Genomic DNA, 17,859 nt, shown 5'->3' with positions numbered 1-17,859 from the left:
TCAAATGTTGCCATTTCCTAGCTGTGAAACCCTGAACAAGTCACCTTGCTCTTCCTGGGTCCCAGTTTCCCCGTCTGTAAAAGGGGGATAATCATTGCTATCAGGATTGTGATAAGGATCAAATGAAACAACATGTATAAAGCACTTTGCATGATTTCTGTGTGTGTGTGTTCATCCTTCGTTGCCGAAGAAGACCATGTCATCAGAGAAATGATGACATGACTTGCACTTGACTTTGTTTTGAGTGAGGGAGGGCTGTGCAGGTCACCAGCCTCACTTTTCCTCCACAGTCATCTGAATCCAGTGACCAGATATTCATCAGGATGAGGCAATTGGGGTTAAGTGACTTGCCCAAGGTCACACAGCTAGTGAGTGTCAAGTGTCTGAGGTGAGATTTGAACTCAGGTCCTCCTGACTCCTGCACTGGTGCTCTATCCCCTGCACCACCTAGCTACCCTAACTTTGCATGATTTAAAGTATTATAGAAGTGCTAGCTAGTATTTCTATTCTATTATTATTATATATTCTATCATTATTATTAAGAATAATGAAGAGTGGAGAGCAGGAGGAATCGGGGGCTGAGCTGCTTAGGCAGGGGAAGGGGGGTGTTTGCCAGAGACAAGTGGCTTTGATCTCTGCAGTTTGCCTCCCTTTCTAAAAGAGGAGGTGAAGAAAGAACTTAGAAAGTCCTCTGCTCTCCAGGTCATATTATGGAAAATGAACGGTTCCTGAAGCCAAGATAGAAGAAAGATTTCAGTAGAAAAAAAAAAAAGGATCTGAAGAAACCAAAGGGAATCTGGAAGCCAGAGGGTGAAAGAAAAAGAAAAAAATGGGGAAAGAGGAAAGGGGGAAGAAGAAGGACCCTTGTGGTCCCTGAGTTAGGTCTGAAATTCTTTCCAAAGAGGAAGAAGCTGGACCCTCTGAGGAGGACATAAGCACTAGTCCTCCAAGGATCCTACAGTCAAATGAGGTAACATGGAAAGTCCTTCTTTCAGTCTTGTCCAACTCTCCGTGACCCCATTTGGGATTTTCTTGGCAGAGATACTGGAATGGTTTGCTATTTCCTTCTCCAGCTCATTTTACAGATGAGGAAACTGAGACAAACAGGGTTAAGTGACTTATTCAGGGTCATATAGCTGGTAAATGTTGGAAGTTGGATTTGAACTCAGGTCTTGCTGACTCTGGGGCTAGCACGTTATCCAGTCCAGTGCCACCCAGCTACCCAGAGTATCCTTTAGAAATCTTAATGTGCTTTATATCTGTTGCTGTTATCACTTCTGACACTTTAGATGGTATAGAGCCGGACTTGGAATCAGGAAGACCAGATCTGTCCTCAGACACTTACCGGTTGTGTGACCCTGGACAAGTCACTCATTTGCCTCGGTTTCCTCCACTGGGAAGTGGAGATGACCCCTGGCCCTCAGGGTTGTTGTGAGAATAAAATGAGATGATACAAACCTTAAAGCAGACATTAGCTATTGCATCACGGATCATTTAAAACAAAAAAGGACCACAGAGGGCCCCTAGTGTCATCTCTTTCTTTTTCAGAGACCCTCAGAAGGGAGGAGACTTGCTCAGAGTCCCCCAGTTAATAATTAGGAGAGCCAGGATTCCTCCCCAGGTCTTCTGCCAGCATAGGCAGAGTTCCTTCCAGTGTCTACTCCAGGTGAATCTCTGTCTGGAGATGCCAAAGCAGCTGTTTCTTCCCCTGATAATGCTAAGAGAGGTCTGTTACCTTCCAGGGCCTGGGCCCTGTGTGTGCCAGAGAACCTCCCAAGACTCGTCCAACCAGATACCAGCTCCTGCTCCCAATGATCCCCCCAGGCACAGAGGAGGTGCCAGCAGGAACCTAGAAAGTGCTGCTACACGTGATTAACTCTTGGCCAAGGAGACCTTAGGGCCGCAGGTGGCATTTTTGACACTGTTTTCCAGAGAAGGTTAGGACTCCAGAAGAGAAAGGTAGATTCAGGAAGTGAGCAGCCAGATAAGAAGATGGCGGGTGAGAGGAGGATTGAGATTCCTGTAGCTTGTTAAAAGGTTGGAATGATGTGCTCCTGGTAAGACAGGAAATGTACTCCTATACAGGAGTCAGGAAGAAGTCCCAGAGTCTTGCAAATCAATCAACTGACCAGCATTTATGAAGTACCTATGTATGCCTGGCATTTAAACTGGGAGAGAAAATGCACTGGAAAAGTCTTCATTAAACCCTTACTGTGAGCCAAGCCCTGTATTAAGCTGGAAAACCTGAAGTCACTGAAAGTCTATACTTAACACAAACTCCAAAATTGCCACCTAATAAGGAAGTGGATGGAAAAAATAAAGCCGATGTCTTGAGTGATTTGGGGAGGAGATCAGAGGACTAGTGTGACAGGGGCATTAGCTAATGGGAGTGTTGTCCTTGGAGTGCAACAGTGTTCTGCCTGCTGCGTGCCCACATGGAGGTTTTGTGGCCTGCTTTTGGAAATTCATGATGACATGGAAAGAAGGGGCTTCGATTTCCTCTTCAGAGCAGGTGTAAGTATTCTCTAACTATTGGATTTCCATGTGGTGAAGAAAAAGTCTTTCTATCAACTGCTGGGGTGATTTTTTAAATCATTTTTATTGTTTCAGTTATATCTAACTCTTTGTGACCCCATTTGGGATTTTCTTGGCAGATATACTAGAATGGTTTGCCATTTCCTTCTCTAGCTTGTTTTATAGATGAGGAAACTGAGGCAAACAGGGTGAAGTGCCTTTCCCAGTTAGCAAGTGTCTGAGGCCAGATTTGAACTCAGAAAGATAAGTCTTCTAGACTCCAGGCCTGGCGCTCTGTCCACTGCAGCGCCACCTAGCAGCCTGCTAGGCCAATAACGAACTTAATAGTTAGAATCCAACTATCACCAAAACTAATTCAGAAAAATTGGTATTTTCTATAACAGACTTGAATACTAATAATACCCCCATTTTACACGTCAGGAAATGAAGGCTGAGAGTGATTAAGTAATGTACACAGGACCACACAACTACTAAATGTCAAAGGTAGGATAAGAACTCAGGTCTTCATGGCTCCAATTGCAACACTTTAGCCATTAGACCAAGCTGCCCCTCAAAGGGAAAAGTTTCAATTCAAAAATTTATTTCTATTTCACCTTGGAGTATGTATGAAAAAAGGGAGAGGCCATCTGAGTGTAGCTGAGAGAGAGCCAGCCTTGGAGGCAGTAGGATCTGGGTTCAAGTTCTACCTCTGACTGATTGAGTCCTTCCTCTCACAGGCTTTGACAGAGAATGCAAAAATATTTCCAGACGCACACACAACCGTACACACCACAGCTGTTGCCGTGGTTGGGACCACAGGAGGAAAGGTGGAGATGTCTAGGGTTACGTCTGTAGCTCTTCTCCTAAGAGAGGCATTCAATATCACCAGGGCAGAAGTGACTTAAGAAAAATGTCAAAGAGCCTCTGAGAGGCCTTGGAGGATCACACCGGTGGAAAATGCGACTATCATCTCCTCTGATTAAAGACAACAAAAAACAAACACACGCAGTGGAAATGGGGAAACAAAAGTATATTAGAAATTCTTGCTCTCCTTCCCTAGCAATTGAGATTGAAAGCCCGAAGGGGGAGGACTCAGGATAACACAAAGACCAAAATAAACAATTCCACTTCCATCAAAAACTCTATTATGGCAGCTGCCAAAGTGACTTTCTTAAAGCCAGAGGACCCCTCCCCTCCTCAGTAAACTCCAGTGGCTCCCTATTATCTCCAGGATCAAATATAAATTCCTCTACTTGGCACTGAAGGCCCTTCAAAACCCGGCCCCTTCCTGCTGGGATGTGGTTGACTCTGGCCCCAGAATCTCTGTGCTAGGCCTATTAGCACACTCAGGGCACTTGGGTCCCCTGAGGCTCTAGGGAGTGTCTCTTTTCTTTGCCATTGACTTGAGTTGGCTGTGTTCCCCCTAGTTTGAGGGGGCCAGCAGCTAGTTTGCCATTTCATTTAACCAGCTAAGGTTCCTTGACTTTTATTTGTTCCACAGATATGGCTAGAGCAAACATAGAGTTTTTTCTTTCAACGCACTGAGGGCATTTTCTCCCCTACACCGCCATCTTGGTCTTTGGATTAGGCTCAGGACTTAGCTCAGTTTGTACATAGCATGAGTCCCACCAAATTCATGTCCAAAGATGACATTGCTGCCAACTTCTGTTCGGCTGGAGTTCTGAAGGTCTCAGCAGAGCCTTACTAGCTGTGTGACCCTGGGTAAGTCATTTAACCTGTGAAAATGGGGATGATAATAGCACCTTCCTCTCAAGGTTGCTGGAAGGACCAAATGAAATAATATTTGTAGGGTGCTTAGCAGAGTGTCTGGCACATTTTAGGCCCTTAATAAACCCTGGTCCCTTTCCTTTTCCTTGCAGATGATTTCTCTATGCTAGGCTGGCTATACCACCTGGCCTAGTCTCCTGGACTCCTGAGTTTTAGCAGCTTTACAGCTCCCTGGACCAGACACTCTACTCCTTGTTCTTAGAAGGAAAAAGAATGAACAGAAAAGGCAGGGGGTCATTTCCCAGGGGAAGTCTATCTGACCTTGGGGGAGAAGAAAGAAGAAGGCCTCATGGCCCTTCCCCTCACAACATGATTGTTTCACCAGAAGCCACAAATGAAGGCATCATCTCGCTCACTTACTTAGCTGAGAATGCCAGTGCAAATCCAGGTCCTTTTATTGGCACCCCCAAAGTCTAGCTATTGGCCAACGGGTAAAGGGTCTTCCTAACCCCATGGCACAGTCGCCAGAGCCAGTTACAGATGTTTCCCATGGGTTCCAGTCCTCCCACTTCTCCTGGAAGCAGATCCCTAATGTCTTCCACATGAATGACACCATTATGGCAAACCGATGGGGTCTGCACAGGGTCTAGGCAGTCACTTTCCAGTCTCCTTTCCCTCTTCAGCCCATTCTACAATTCAGAGACACCCAACCATAAATACCCACATGAGGGCATCATGGTGAAGTCTGGAGAGCTAGATGCAGATTTGGGGCCCATCCTCAAAATGGACATTCCAGGAAGAATTCACCAATAAGAAGAGCATGGGATTTGGGCTGAGTCTTAGAGGAAGCCAAGGAAAAAAAGAAGTGAAGGAGAGCATTCTAGGCATGGTGGGAGAAAGAAGAGGGAGAGGGACCGATGGAAGGATGGACAATATTCCAGCCTCTAATCTCCAGGACAGGAAATCAGGCTCATGCAAGAAGCATTTCACAGGTATAGAGCTTAGGGAGCATCAAATTTGACCCTCTCTATAATTGTACAGATGAGCAAATGGAGTCCCAAAGAAAGGAAGTGATTTACCCAAGGTCATACAGATGACCTCAGAAGAGGTGAGATTCAAATCCAGGTCCAAATTGTGCCACCACGCTTTGTGGCAGAGGTTAGCCTAGAACTGGGTCCTAAAGGATGAGGACCATTCAAACCTAGGCTTTATTATTCCAATGTTAATGCTCTTTCCTTTAAAAAAATATGAAATTTTATTTTTTTCAATTATCAAACATTTTTCTCCCCCCATTCCTATACTGTTTCCTCTTTCCCAAATGGTTTTGCAATGCTTTTTATTTTTTTAAAAAAATTACATTTGTTATCACTGGCCAATAACCTTCCGTGTTGGGACTATGTTGTAATAAATGCAGTTTTAAACAATAAATGGATGCTGTCTCACTGTGTGGGTTTATTTCTTACCTGTGAGCCATCTCCCCTCTTCCAAAAGAGTGGATTTATTTCACTGTCTGTCCTCTGGAGTCAAGGCTGGTGACTACCTCTGTCAGAGTCCTGTGGCTCCTCCAGATGTTTCCTTCACATGATTGAGGTTATTCTGTGCCCTGCACCCCATCATCCAAGTCTCCCCTATGAGTTTGTGAGCCTCTCAAAGGCAGAGCCTTTTATTGGCATTTTATGTATCTCCAGCATTAAGCACAGGGTTTGGCATATAGGAAGTGTATTGATTGGCTTTCTTTCTGAATGTCTGAGCTCACCATTACTTGCCATTTTTCATCAGCCAATAATATAGGTGGCATCATAGTGGCTAGAGCACTGAGCCTGGAATCAGAAAGACCTGAATTCAAATCCAGCCTCAGATACTTACTAGCTGTGTGACCCTGGGTAAGTCACTTCACCCTGTTTGCCTCAGTTTTCTCATCTGTAAAGTGAGTTGGAGAAGGAAATGGCAAACCATTCTAGTATCTCTGCCAAGAAAACCCCAAATGGGGTCATCAAGAGTCAGACAAGACTGAAAAGTGACTGAACAACCACAACAACACTTTTCTACACCACAATTTGTTCAGCCATTCCCCAACTGAAGGGAGCTGGTTTGTTTCTAGTTTTCTTTATTCCACAAAAAGTGTTGCTATGACTCCCATGGTGCCTTTAAGCACTAAATCTCTGATCTTCTGATCCCTTCTAGCCCTAAATCCCATGAAATTAAGGTGGGGCCACTGGATGGAGTGTCCTGGATGCCAAGCTCAGAGTCTGGATTGGAACCAGTAGGCAATAAGGAACCATCTTATTTTCTTAAGCTAAGGAGTGACATGATGAAAACAGTATTTTGGAGAAAGTAATTTGGCAGCAGGTAGGATGGGCAGGAATGGGAAGAATTTGGAGGCAGAGAGACCAGGTTACAGCCTGGACTGGGGAAGCAGCTTTAGGAATGGGGAGAAAGGAATGGATCCAGAGAGACAGTAGAAGAAGAATCTATGGGGTTTGGAGAATGTTCAAGAGGGAAGAGCCAAAGCCCCCTCATCTGTGTCCAGCCCTGGTGTGGGGGCGTTTGGGGGACTGTTGGCATCTACTGGGATTGAGAGCTGGTTGAGGGAAGGTGGTGATGCCTCCACTAAAAGTCCTTTGGGGTCTAAAGTTTGGGGGAGGGTTGGAGATGGATTCTGGAGAGTCACTAGCCTTTCTTGGCCCCACCACTTCCCACTGCCTTTAGACTTCAGGCCCTGCTTCTTCTGATCTATGAGCTGACTACTTTCCCTCCCTGGGCCTCAGTTTCCTCTTCTGTAAAGTGAGGGAGCAGATGGCCTGTGAAGCCCCTGGCAGCCCTTCATTTTGGGCTGGAGTGAGAGAACTTGGGTTTACTTCCCATTTCTGTGGCTTACGGGCTGTGTGACCTTGGGCAAGTCAGTGTTATCAAGTTCTGGTTTCCTCCTCTGTGAAAGGTGGGGAGCTGGGCTGGATGCCTCTGAGGTCTCTTCTGGCTGGAGGTGGGTGGTGCTTGGAGAGTTTCTCTTGAGAGTCATTTGTTCATGAATGAAGAAAGGAAAAGCATCTGTTGAGTGCTACCTGTGTGCTAAGCACTGTTCTAACCAGTGGAGAGACAGGTAAAGAAGCAGGACAGGGCCTGCCTCCAAGGAGCTCACTTTGTAGGTGGGGAATAATGGCCAGAGAATGGACTTGGGGAGATTCAGGCACAGGGAGCAGAGCCACAAAAGAGTTAAGTGATAACTTTCCAATGACTGGGAGAAAGACACAGATGGTGTCCTCATCAAAGATTCAGAGGACCCAAAGGTCCAAAGCAGAGCCCACATGGATGGGCTAACACAATCAGAATCCACAAAGATCTTGGGAAGCTAGAACCTGGATCTAATCTAATGACAAAGTGTGAGAGGGATAGATACAATCTTATACTTGGGTTCAAAAAATCAGCCTCACAAGTTCAAGATGGGGGAGTGGGTAGGGTAGGTGGGTAGTAGTGTCTGAACGAACAAACAGTCTAGTTTTAGTGACCTGATACTCCATGTAAGTCAGCAGCATGACAGAGCATCCAAGGAAAAGCCAAATAAAATCTAAGTTGCCTTTACAGGGGCATATTACCCAAGACTAGGGAGGCAAGAGTTCCATTATACTCTGCCATGCTCAGCCCACATCTGGGGGGCTGGATTCAGCTTAGAATGTCATGATTTTTGAACAAAAACCATGGTAAAGAGAGCTGACCTCAGCATCAGGGAGGGGTGAGTTCAAATTGATCTCCTGGCACATACAGGTGATGTGACCCTGGGCAAATCACTTAACTGCTTAATGCCCCATGGACAGCTAGGTAACCCGGTAGAACACTGAACCTGCAGTTAGGAAGACCTGAGTTAAAATCCAGTCTCAGACACTTATTAGCTATGTGACCTTGGAAAAGTCATTTGATCCTATTTGCCTCCGTTTTCTCCTCTGTAAAATGAAGTGGAGAAGGAAATGGAAACTGCTCCAGTATCCTTGCCAAGAGACCCCAAGTGAGGTCATAAAGAATCAGACACAACTGAAAAGCCCCAGGCCACTTTTAAAGACTAGGGACTGCAGAGAAAGTACCAAATTGCATTGGTAAAGGGCATTCCTCACCTGTGGCTTCTTTTATTTGTGAAACCTGAAGTCTGAGATAGTAAAAAAAAAATGCTGATAAGCCATAGAGGTCAATGAGGAGAGTAAAGGGTCTTGAGACCAAGTCTCATTCATCCATCAACCAATAATGAACAAGCATTGATCACGTGCCTTCTGTGTGCCAGGCTCTGTGCCAGGCGCTGGAGATACAGACAACCTCAAAACAGTCCCTGGTCTCAAGGAGCTTATATTCTCTTGGGGGAAGCAATATGTGCATATCTAGGTCAATACAAAGTCTATTTTGTCTATTTCAGGAAATGGGGATTCAGTAGAAACCCAGCGCTGGGTTTGGAGTCAGAGGCCCCAGGTTCAAATCTCAGCAGCTCTGTCACTTGGCACCTCTGGGACCTTAGGCAGATCATTTCCTCTCCCTGGGCCTCAGCTTCCTTCTCTTTGGACTCAATGGTGTCTGAGGTCTCTTCCATCTCTAGAACTAGGATTCTAGAAAGTAAGGGTACTTTGACAAGAGCAAGACCCTAGTAGTTGGGATGGGGGGGACGGGTCAGGAAAAGCCTCCCCTTAGGACAAGATCCTTGCATTAATAGGAAAACCAGGTGATGGAACTTGGAATGGTTAGCCATTTGGTAAGATTTGGGGAGGCCGAGATAGATCTTCAAATACTGGATCAATCTCATCCTACTTGGCCCTAGAGGATAGAGGCCAGGATAGTGGGGAAAGGGCAAAGAGGCTCCTACCAAGGAGAGATATGGCCAAGGGGAGTGGGCTGACTCAGTCAATGGTGGACTTCTTGCTGAAAAGGCTGGATTCTGTAGGGAGAAGATGAGGATCCAATAAAATCATACACAAGGATTGTGTATTGTAAAAAATACAAGAAAGGACATTTAATTAAAACAAAACAAAATGCAAGAGCCAAAACCCAGAGAAATTCACAATGGTGATGTGTTGTTGCAAGGCCTGTGGCTCCATCCCCGAGCGCCCAATACAGCTTGTACCAGAGGGTCTTCATGAGCTGTTGTAGCTGAAACAAGTTATCCTCCAGAGGTTGAGGATGAGCCCATCAGGACTCAGCCCGTTAGCATTCAGACAGCTTTGGGCCCATGCTGGAATGAAGCCGTCCATCTTGGGAGGGCCAGCCAGCCAGTCAGCGCTTGTATTCTGGTGGCAAAGCCTTTGAGCCAGCAGGGCCACTTGGCCACCTCAGTGAGGCATTGGATGGGCCTTTGATGGAAGATTACTAATAATGATTAAATATTAATTACATCAATTAAATGGTTCACCACACCCCCTGCCTCCAGTTCCGGCCCAGACTGGTCTCCAAGCTCCCACAAAGCACCAGGGGATCCTGGCTGGCCAGGGGAGCCCAAGGCAGGAAGGGAGGGAGAGAGTGGGGAGCAAGCCTAGCCTTAGAGCCCCAAGCTAAGCCAGCACATCTGGCTCGAATCCAGGTCATGCAATTTGTCCTTTGAGGTTCCATCACATTACCAAACATTTCATGTTATTCGATCATCACTTGTAAGCCAAAGAGATCCTGGGTTGATTAAAAAAAAAAAACTTACCTTTAATTTCATAAAACTTGGAGACTCGATTCTCTTTCCATGTAACCCTATAGGGAGGAGCCGGGGGCTTGCCGTGCCTGGGGACAATGGCTACACTCACCCTACTTGCCTTTTTTTTTCCATCAATAGCTTTGAATTTCCTGCCTTTTGGGATCTGACTAAATCGGGATTATCCTGGAGTAGCTAAGCAGCCTGGGATATTTGCTGCATTCTGAATACTGTGAATGTCAGCCTCTTATTCAGGTCCAAGGTTTCTTAACCTCTTCTGGGGCCATAGCTCACACAAGAGATTTACATTCACTCATTCATTCATCCATTCCCTCCCTCCCTCCCTCATTCATTCATATAACATGTATCTTAAAACCCTTTTCACTGATACCTTTTGTTTTTATATCCCCTATGTTTCCCCTTCTTCCCTTTTCAGAGAGTACAACAAAGAATTTTTAAAAATAGCTCAGCAAAAATAAAATATTAACCACGCCCAGCCTCTGACGTACTGCTTTGTCCCCATCGTCCCCCACCTGCACAAAGGAAGAATGGGATCTTCCGTCCTTTGGGGCCAAGCTTGGCCTTTGTAATTTCGTAGCCTTCCTTTTTCTGCTTCTGTCATTTTGTCCTCGTGCTTAGCGTTTCTTTTGCTCTGATCATTGTGTACGTTGTTTTCCCGATTCTTTTTACAGCATTAATGTTTTACATCAGTTCATGTGGGTCTTTCCATGCTTCTCTGTCTTCATCAGATTCAACATTTCTTACATGCTGCACTTTGTTTAGTCACCCTCCTATCAAAAGGCATATGTGTACTCTGTAATTTTTTATTATAAAAAGGCGCTGCCGTAACTACTTAGCGTGTACAGGAGCTTTCTTTTTTATCAGTGACCTCCTTAGAACATGTGCCAAGCACCTCTGGACCAAAGGACATGGACATTTTGGTTATTTTCTTTACATCATTCCAAATGGCTTTCTAGAATTGTTGGACCAGTTTACAGCTCTACCAGCAATGTACTAGTGTCCCTGTCTTTCCACAACTCCTCCAATACTGATTATTCTTATGATCCAAGAATTATTTATTAGATGTCTACTGGGTGTTGGATTCTGTGCTACATGGACAAATTTCAAGCAAAGACAAAAAGGAAACAGGAACTCACATTCTAATGGGGAAGCATGACAGACAAAGACATGGATATATAAAAGAAATGCAACGATGACTTTGGGCGAGTGAAAGGGCAGTGACAATGGGGCAGGAGAAGGAAAGGCTTTGATCTGAGCTTTGCAAGAAGACATAGATTATAAGAGATGGAGGTGAAGAGGGAGGGCCTTCTAGGCATGGGAGACACCCAGTGCCAAGGCACAGAGTTGGAAGGACTTCGGAGAGTTCCGAGAATCTGAGGCAGTTGCTAAGCAAACATCCCCATGATCCAGCCTGTGAGAGGGGCAGACGCCTCCAGCCCAGAGCTGACAGGGACCTCTCTAGCCACTGAGTCCGAGTGTCCCTGAGTAGGAATTCCCATTGTCCTGAGGGTGTCGCCACCTTTGCTCAGACTTAGGCCCCAAATCCCCAAACCACTCCGTGTCTTTTTAATAACCGAGGCCAGGAAGCCTTCTGTTTGCCCATCTTGCTGGGGAGCCGAAGGGTTTTCAGGGATTCTGGCTTGGGTTTCGGGATTAGGTGAAACCAGAGTGTCTTAAACCTCTTTAGAGGTTTGGGATTAGTCTGTGATCAGCCATAATGCAGCTTTACTGTCCAAAGCTAAATTGAACAGCAGGGTTGAATGAGGCCCTGACTCACAGGTGCTTGGCCGGGAACCAGGAAACAGAAAGGGGGTCCTGGAAACCCCAGGATGGAGAAGGCCCTGAAACATGAGTGACCTGTCCCTCAGCAAGGTGCAGATCCCTTGTGACCAGGAACTCTGACAGAACAGCTTTCTCAGGGGTTTAGGGGGCTAATGTCATTTCTGTGCATGCCTTTCCAGTCCAGAGGGCTTCTGTGCAAATGCTTGGGATGTGGAGGCTGAGGAGATTGAATTTAGGGCCTTCTGAGAGCGTAGCTGAATGTGACTGTGGAAGGGCCTGGCCTCAGCCTTTGCCAGGGCTGTGCCCCTCAGTGGTGTGGCCACTAGGGATGGGGTGAACCAACCTGGAGATCATCATCATCATCCAGACCATCACTTATTAATGACTATTGTTTTAAGCTTTTTGAAGTGCCTTAGATATATTTTCATTTCACCCTCACAACAACCCTGTGAAATAGGTGCTGAGGCTGAGAGTGACTGGCCCAAGGTCATGCTACTATACAGTTATCCCTTCCACAATTCCATATTCAATCATTCAAAGTTGGCATATGAAATTAAATAGGAATTTCGGGAGAGTCCTGCAGAAGCTGCAAATGACACAGAAGTTTAGAAACACATAAAATATGTGTATTACTTCAACCCACATTTTACAATAAGATACTGTAAACATCCTGTAAAAGAAAAAGAAATAATTCAGATTTCTCTGGTATGAAAGAAGAGCCAAAGCATTTTATGCAGATTTTCCAGATTGTAGGAGCACTGCTCCCCTAACCCTACGATGAGGCAGGGATAACTGAGCTTGTGCTATTATTATCCACTTTACAGATGAGCAGACAGAGCTGAGTCACATAGCTGGTAAGCTTTGGAGGCAGGATTTGAACTCAGGGCTTCCTTCCTCTAAATCCAGCGCTCTTTTCTGGGTCACCTACCTGCTTACCATCCTCTCATTCTATTTTCCCGACTTGGTGAAAGGGGAGAATTGGATGAGTATGAGGGGGGACACCCCAAGTAATTCCAGAATGTGGGAACTGGTTCAGGGGCTTCCTGATGTAAACCCTTTTCCCCCACCCCCCAACATCCTCCTCCCTGACTGTCGGCGTGCTCCTGGAAGACTTCCAATGGCACAGAACCCTCTCTACCTGCCCAGGTTCCCCACTCCCACCTCTGCTTTTGGGGTAGCTCTCACTTCCAGGAATCACCTCTTTGCCCCTCCAAGCCCTGCCCTGTGGCAGATAAAGCCCCTCCTCCCTCCCCCAGGGAGAGATTCTTCCCTTGGGATAGCCCAGTGAAATCACCACCCTCAGGGGAGCCTCTAGTCGTCCGCGGTCCTCTTTAAACAAAGGACCAAACCCAGAACCACCTACTGGTACGGCAATTCAGCGAAGAATGACTTCTGCCTTCAGGGAGGCTATATTGGGGTGGGGGGTGATGGGGACGAGATAAAATGGCTAAGTCTGCGGAGGAGAGCATGAGGAGCTAAGCGCATGTGGAGGGCTTGGAGGAGGAGGTGAGAAGGAAGCCCAACCTAGGCTGGGGGAGTCACCGTCCATCTGGACAACTTGTTTCTCACTGAGTGTGTTTATTCATGGCGAACCTCAGTAGTGGCCCCCAAACGTGAGAGTCCAGTCGCCAGAAGGTTTAGGGCTAGTCTCCATTGGGTGTGGGGGAGGGAAGGTCTCATCTGTGGGGGCGATGTGGGGTGCTCGAGGCAAAGCCTGGGCTGTTCAAACTACAGGCACAGAAGGGAACTGGGCCTGGGGCTTCGGACAAAGAGCCAGGTGAGGGGGGGGGTCATCTATCAGTTAGTTCAATTTCATAATCACGTATTAAGCAGTTTGGGGAAATGACAAGATCATAGGTCAGACCTTAAAAGGGGGGGACAGAAGAGAGTGAGAGGAGAGAGGAGGCCCTGCGTAGGTGCCTTTTCCAGCTGAGCCCCAACCGGCAGAAGAGGAAGGACAATAGCGGGATGGAAAAAACAAGGGAGGGTTTTGTGAGGAGCGGGGAGACAGGGGCAGGTTTGTAGGTAGCAAGTAAACAGCTGACATTTGGGGGCGTGGTAGAGAGGGGTAGAGCATGAGTGAGAGAAGGGAATGACAGAGAGGGAGCAGCATGTTGGAGGAGAAGAGATGGAACAGGTCACTTGAGCAGGTCGGGGATCAGGCTTGGGAAGAAGGAAAGCCACTGAGGAAGAAGAGAGAAGAGGACACTCTTATGGAGGATGGCCTCCATGGTTTTCTGTAAACGATAGAGGTCAAGTTGTCCGAGGAAGACTCCAAGCAGACTCCAAGTTGAGTGGAGGTGGAAGAAAGGCAGATCAGGGGGTCATGCAAGACCTCTGGAGCTAGGAGCAGACCGGAGAGTCAGCCACCAATCTTGACTTCCTCCCCTTCAGGGTCCTCCTTTGTGGAGGGTCAGGTGTGGAGATCTGGGCTCCCAATGGCCCGATGACAGTCACCCGTGGAACTTGTGACAACTGATGGTGGAGACAGCTGTCACTTCATCCATTCAATAAAACCATCCAGGACTTCCTGCGTGCAAGGCATTGTGTGTGTGGGTGGGGATGGTAGTGGGGGTGAAACAAGGTGAAACCTCAAGACTTTTGTGACCCTTGAGCTGATGACCACTGGGGAGCTTATATAGTGCCTAGTGATACCCTGATATAATAGTGAGCTTGCTTAAGCCTGGGGGTGACATAGTGACCCCTAAGGTCCTTGTGGCTCCCTTCTCATCAGCCTTAGGGATTTTATGTTAGATGAAACATCCTGAGTTTTGTCACAATGTCTCTGGGCCCCAAAAAAGGAATTTCAACCCTACCCTTAGACTAGGAACTGGAATAAGAACTTAGGAGCTGGAATTGACTTCACAATCCAACCATCCTCATTTTACAGAAGGGGAAACTGAGGTCTGTAGTGAACAATAATCTAAGATAACATGATCAAGGCCCAGTGGGGTTACAAGATGTACTCAAGGTAGCACAGGTTATAGGGAAACAGTTAATGTCCCTTGCTCACGGTCCAAGGACCCGGTTCCCATATTTATACTTGGGAGTTCACCTCACTTCTCTGGGAATCCTTTTCGTCTTTCAGTAAAATGATGACTTCTGGGGTCCTTTTCTACATTGGACCTCTGCCCTATGAGGATAGGACTGGGCCCAAGAGCCAGGCATCCTAACCCCCTAGCTCAGCACTCTGCAGCGTTCAACCAATCGAGTGAAAGTGCCCGGAGAAGAAAGGACACAGCCAGCCTAACCGTGGGGATTTGGGGGTTATTTTTTTTCCTGAACGAAGGAGGCAGAACAAAACCTCTGGGAGACTGAGGCTCACCTGGCCGACATGTGCACAGTGCTGCCTCTGCAAGCTTAGGAGTAATATATTAGATTAATTCTCAGGAGGATAAAAGGAATGAGAATACGGGAGTCCTCAATTTTGTTTTCTCCCGTTCCCTCTGTCTTTCTCCCATCCTCCCTGACTTTGGCCTCTTGGCTTCTCCAGCTACATTCTCTCTCTATGAAGCACTTCCCTTTTCCTTTGTGTTAACTTTATTATATCAGTGTCTTTACGTCATCGGGCAGCCTGAGTTCCAATAAAAGTTCTGATTTAGAAAAAATCCCAACAACTGTAGGCAGGAGGGAGAAGGGGCTGAGCTTGCTGAAAAAATCCTTGGATCCAAGAATCGTGGAGGTGTGGTGGAAATAGGTCTGTTTCATTATTGTACGGTTCCATTTTGCTTGTGTAAAACAAGCATAAAATCTGGTTGTTTTACTGCCTGCCCCACTCATCCACCGCATCCTGGCAGGATCTCCCTTTCCTTCCCAACTTTGCCCCCAGAAGACCACTGGGTCTTTCCATGCAGCCTGCTGTTAACCCCATCAGAATGGGATCTCTTTGAGAGCAAGACTCTCTCAATTTTCTATATGGATCCCTGGCCCTTAGCACAATGCTTGGCATACAGAAAGAAATACACGTTTTTTTCATTTTATTCCATTTTCAAATAGAATGTGAGTTCCTTGAGGGCAGGAACATTTTTCACTTTGTATGTGTGGCAGCTAGCACAGTGCCTGGCATACAGTAGGCGTTTAATACATGTATGTTGATTGCTTGATCATCACTGAAAAAACAGAAAGTCATGTCTACTCTTTCCAGTTCTGATACTTCCTAGGTCTTTGATATCGTAGGTAAGTCAAGTTGCTTTCCTAAGCCTCCGTTTGCTCATCTGTCAAATGGAGATAATAGCTTTGGCATACCCTCCCTCACTGGATCATTGTGAGGAAGGTGCTTTGGAAACCTTAGGTGCTGTAGAAACAGATGGGAGCAATAACGAATCCCCAGAGTAGGGCTTTGGCAGTCTGGTGAAGTCTGTGCCCTGCTTCTTCTTTTTTTTTTTTTTGACAAGAGTCACACAGCTAGTAAGTGTTAGGTGTCTGAAGTCTGGATTTGAACTCAGGTCCTCCTGACTTCGGGGCAGGTGTTCTGTCCACTGCACCCCTTGGCTGGCACCCCCTTCTCTTTTCAAATACATGAAATACATAGGATTACAAAGGAAGCCAACGATATTGAAATATAGTTACCAAAATGTTAAAGAAAAGACATTCACGGACCCCCTGAAATCTACCCAAGGATCCCAGGGGAAGAAACCCTCCCCCCCCCCATCTCATTGGTTAAGGTTCCTGTGAGAGGAGAGGAGGTAGATGTTCAACAGGTAACCTGATCCACCTTGCTCCAGCAGAAGTCAGTGGGGACGTTCACGGAGAAGCAGATTTTGATCCTTCCCTGCCCTGTCAGCCTCCCTTCTATGACATCTCCAGCTTAAAAGCAGACAAATCAGGAGTTAATTGTTTATGCTGCAAAAAAGCATTCTGGTGTTACCCAGGGAGATCCTTTTAAAATTCTCTCATTTCCTCTGCAAGGAGGAAACTGCCCAAGGGTGTAAGTGTTCGCTGACAGATCACCCGCCTGACATTCTGCAGGCAGAGTCAGCCCAGGAGTGATGGGAGATGGTCCAGGGGGGAATGCTGTAGACAAGGCGAAAAACAATGGGAAGGAAGCAGGGGAGGGGGTGGCTAAGGAAGCTGATGGAAGGCAGTGGGACAGCGATCTCCTCAACCAATTGAGATTCCAAAAAGACAAGTAGAGGAGATGAAAGCAGGAGGGTGTGGACTACCAACCCTGATGAGGGTCCCCCAAGGACAGTGTCCCGAGCCCTACCTATCAGAGGTTGGTCAGTAAATCAAAGAACAAATAAGAGGGATTCTTGAAAAGCTCTTTGGAGAGAAAGAGGAGATTCAAAGGGAGGTTGAGGTCAATGGAATGATCCAGACTGATGACAGAGAAAAGGCAGATCAACTTCTTTTTTAAAAAAGCCATCTTATTTTTGTTGATAAAGTTCATTTTTACAACAAATTTGTTCCCCCACATCTCTCTCTTCACTCACTCCCCTACCCAGGGAGCTATTTCTTGCAGCAAAAATATTTCTTAAAATTTTAAGTGCTTGATGTCTCTTTGTTTTTCCAATGCCTTCATTTCCAAGTCCATTTCTTATAACAAAAGTTTAAGCCAAGAGAAAAAAAAAACAGGAGTTCGGCTAAACTGACTGACACAACTACCATTTGTTGTTTAGTTATGTTTGACTCTTGGTCACCTTATCTGGGATTTTCTTGGCAGAGATACTGGAGTGCTTTGCTATTTCCTCCTCCAGCTTATTTTACAGATGAGGAAACTGAGGCAAACAGGGTTAAGTGACTTGCCCAGCTCTTACTGGCTCTGAGGCTGGATTTGAACTCATCTGGTGCTCTATCCACTGTGCCACCTAGCTGCCCCACAACTACCATTCCTGATAGCACAGATAATGCTACATACCCTTGGTCCTCCACCTTTGAAATGAAGGAAGAGAGATGCATTTTCTCAATTCTTCTCTGAGGCCAGTCTTATTATAATTACACAGTGGACAGGTTTTTTTTTTTCTTGTGGAACTGAATATTGTAAATGAAAAATAGACAAAATTTTTTTAAAATTTATTTATTTATTTCACTTTTAACATTCATTTTCACAGAATTTTTGGGCTCCAAATTTTCTCCCCCTTGCCCCCTACCCCCACCCCAAAACACCGAGCATTCCAATTGCCCCCATCACCACTTTGCTCTCTCCTCCATCATTCCTCTCTGCC

Source organism: Notamacropus eugenii, chromosome 4, assembly GCF_028372415.1.
Source record: "Notamacropus eugenii isolate mMacEug1 chromosome 4, mMacEug1.pri_v2, whole genome shotgun sequence".
NCBI lineage: Eukaryota > Metazoa > Chordata > Mammalia > Diprotodontia > Macropodidae > Notamacropus > Notamacropus eugenii.
The sequence above is the reverse complement of the archived record's forward strand: the minus strand, read 5'-3'. Positions refer to the sequence as shown.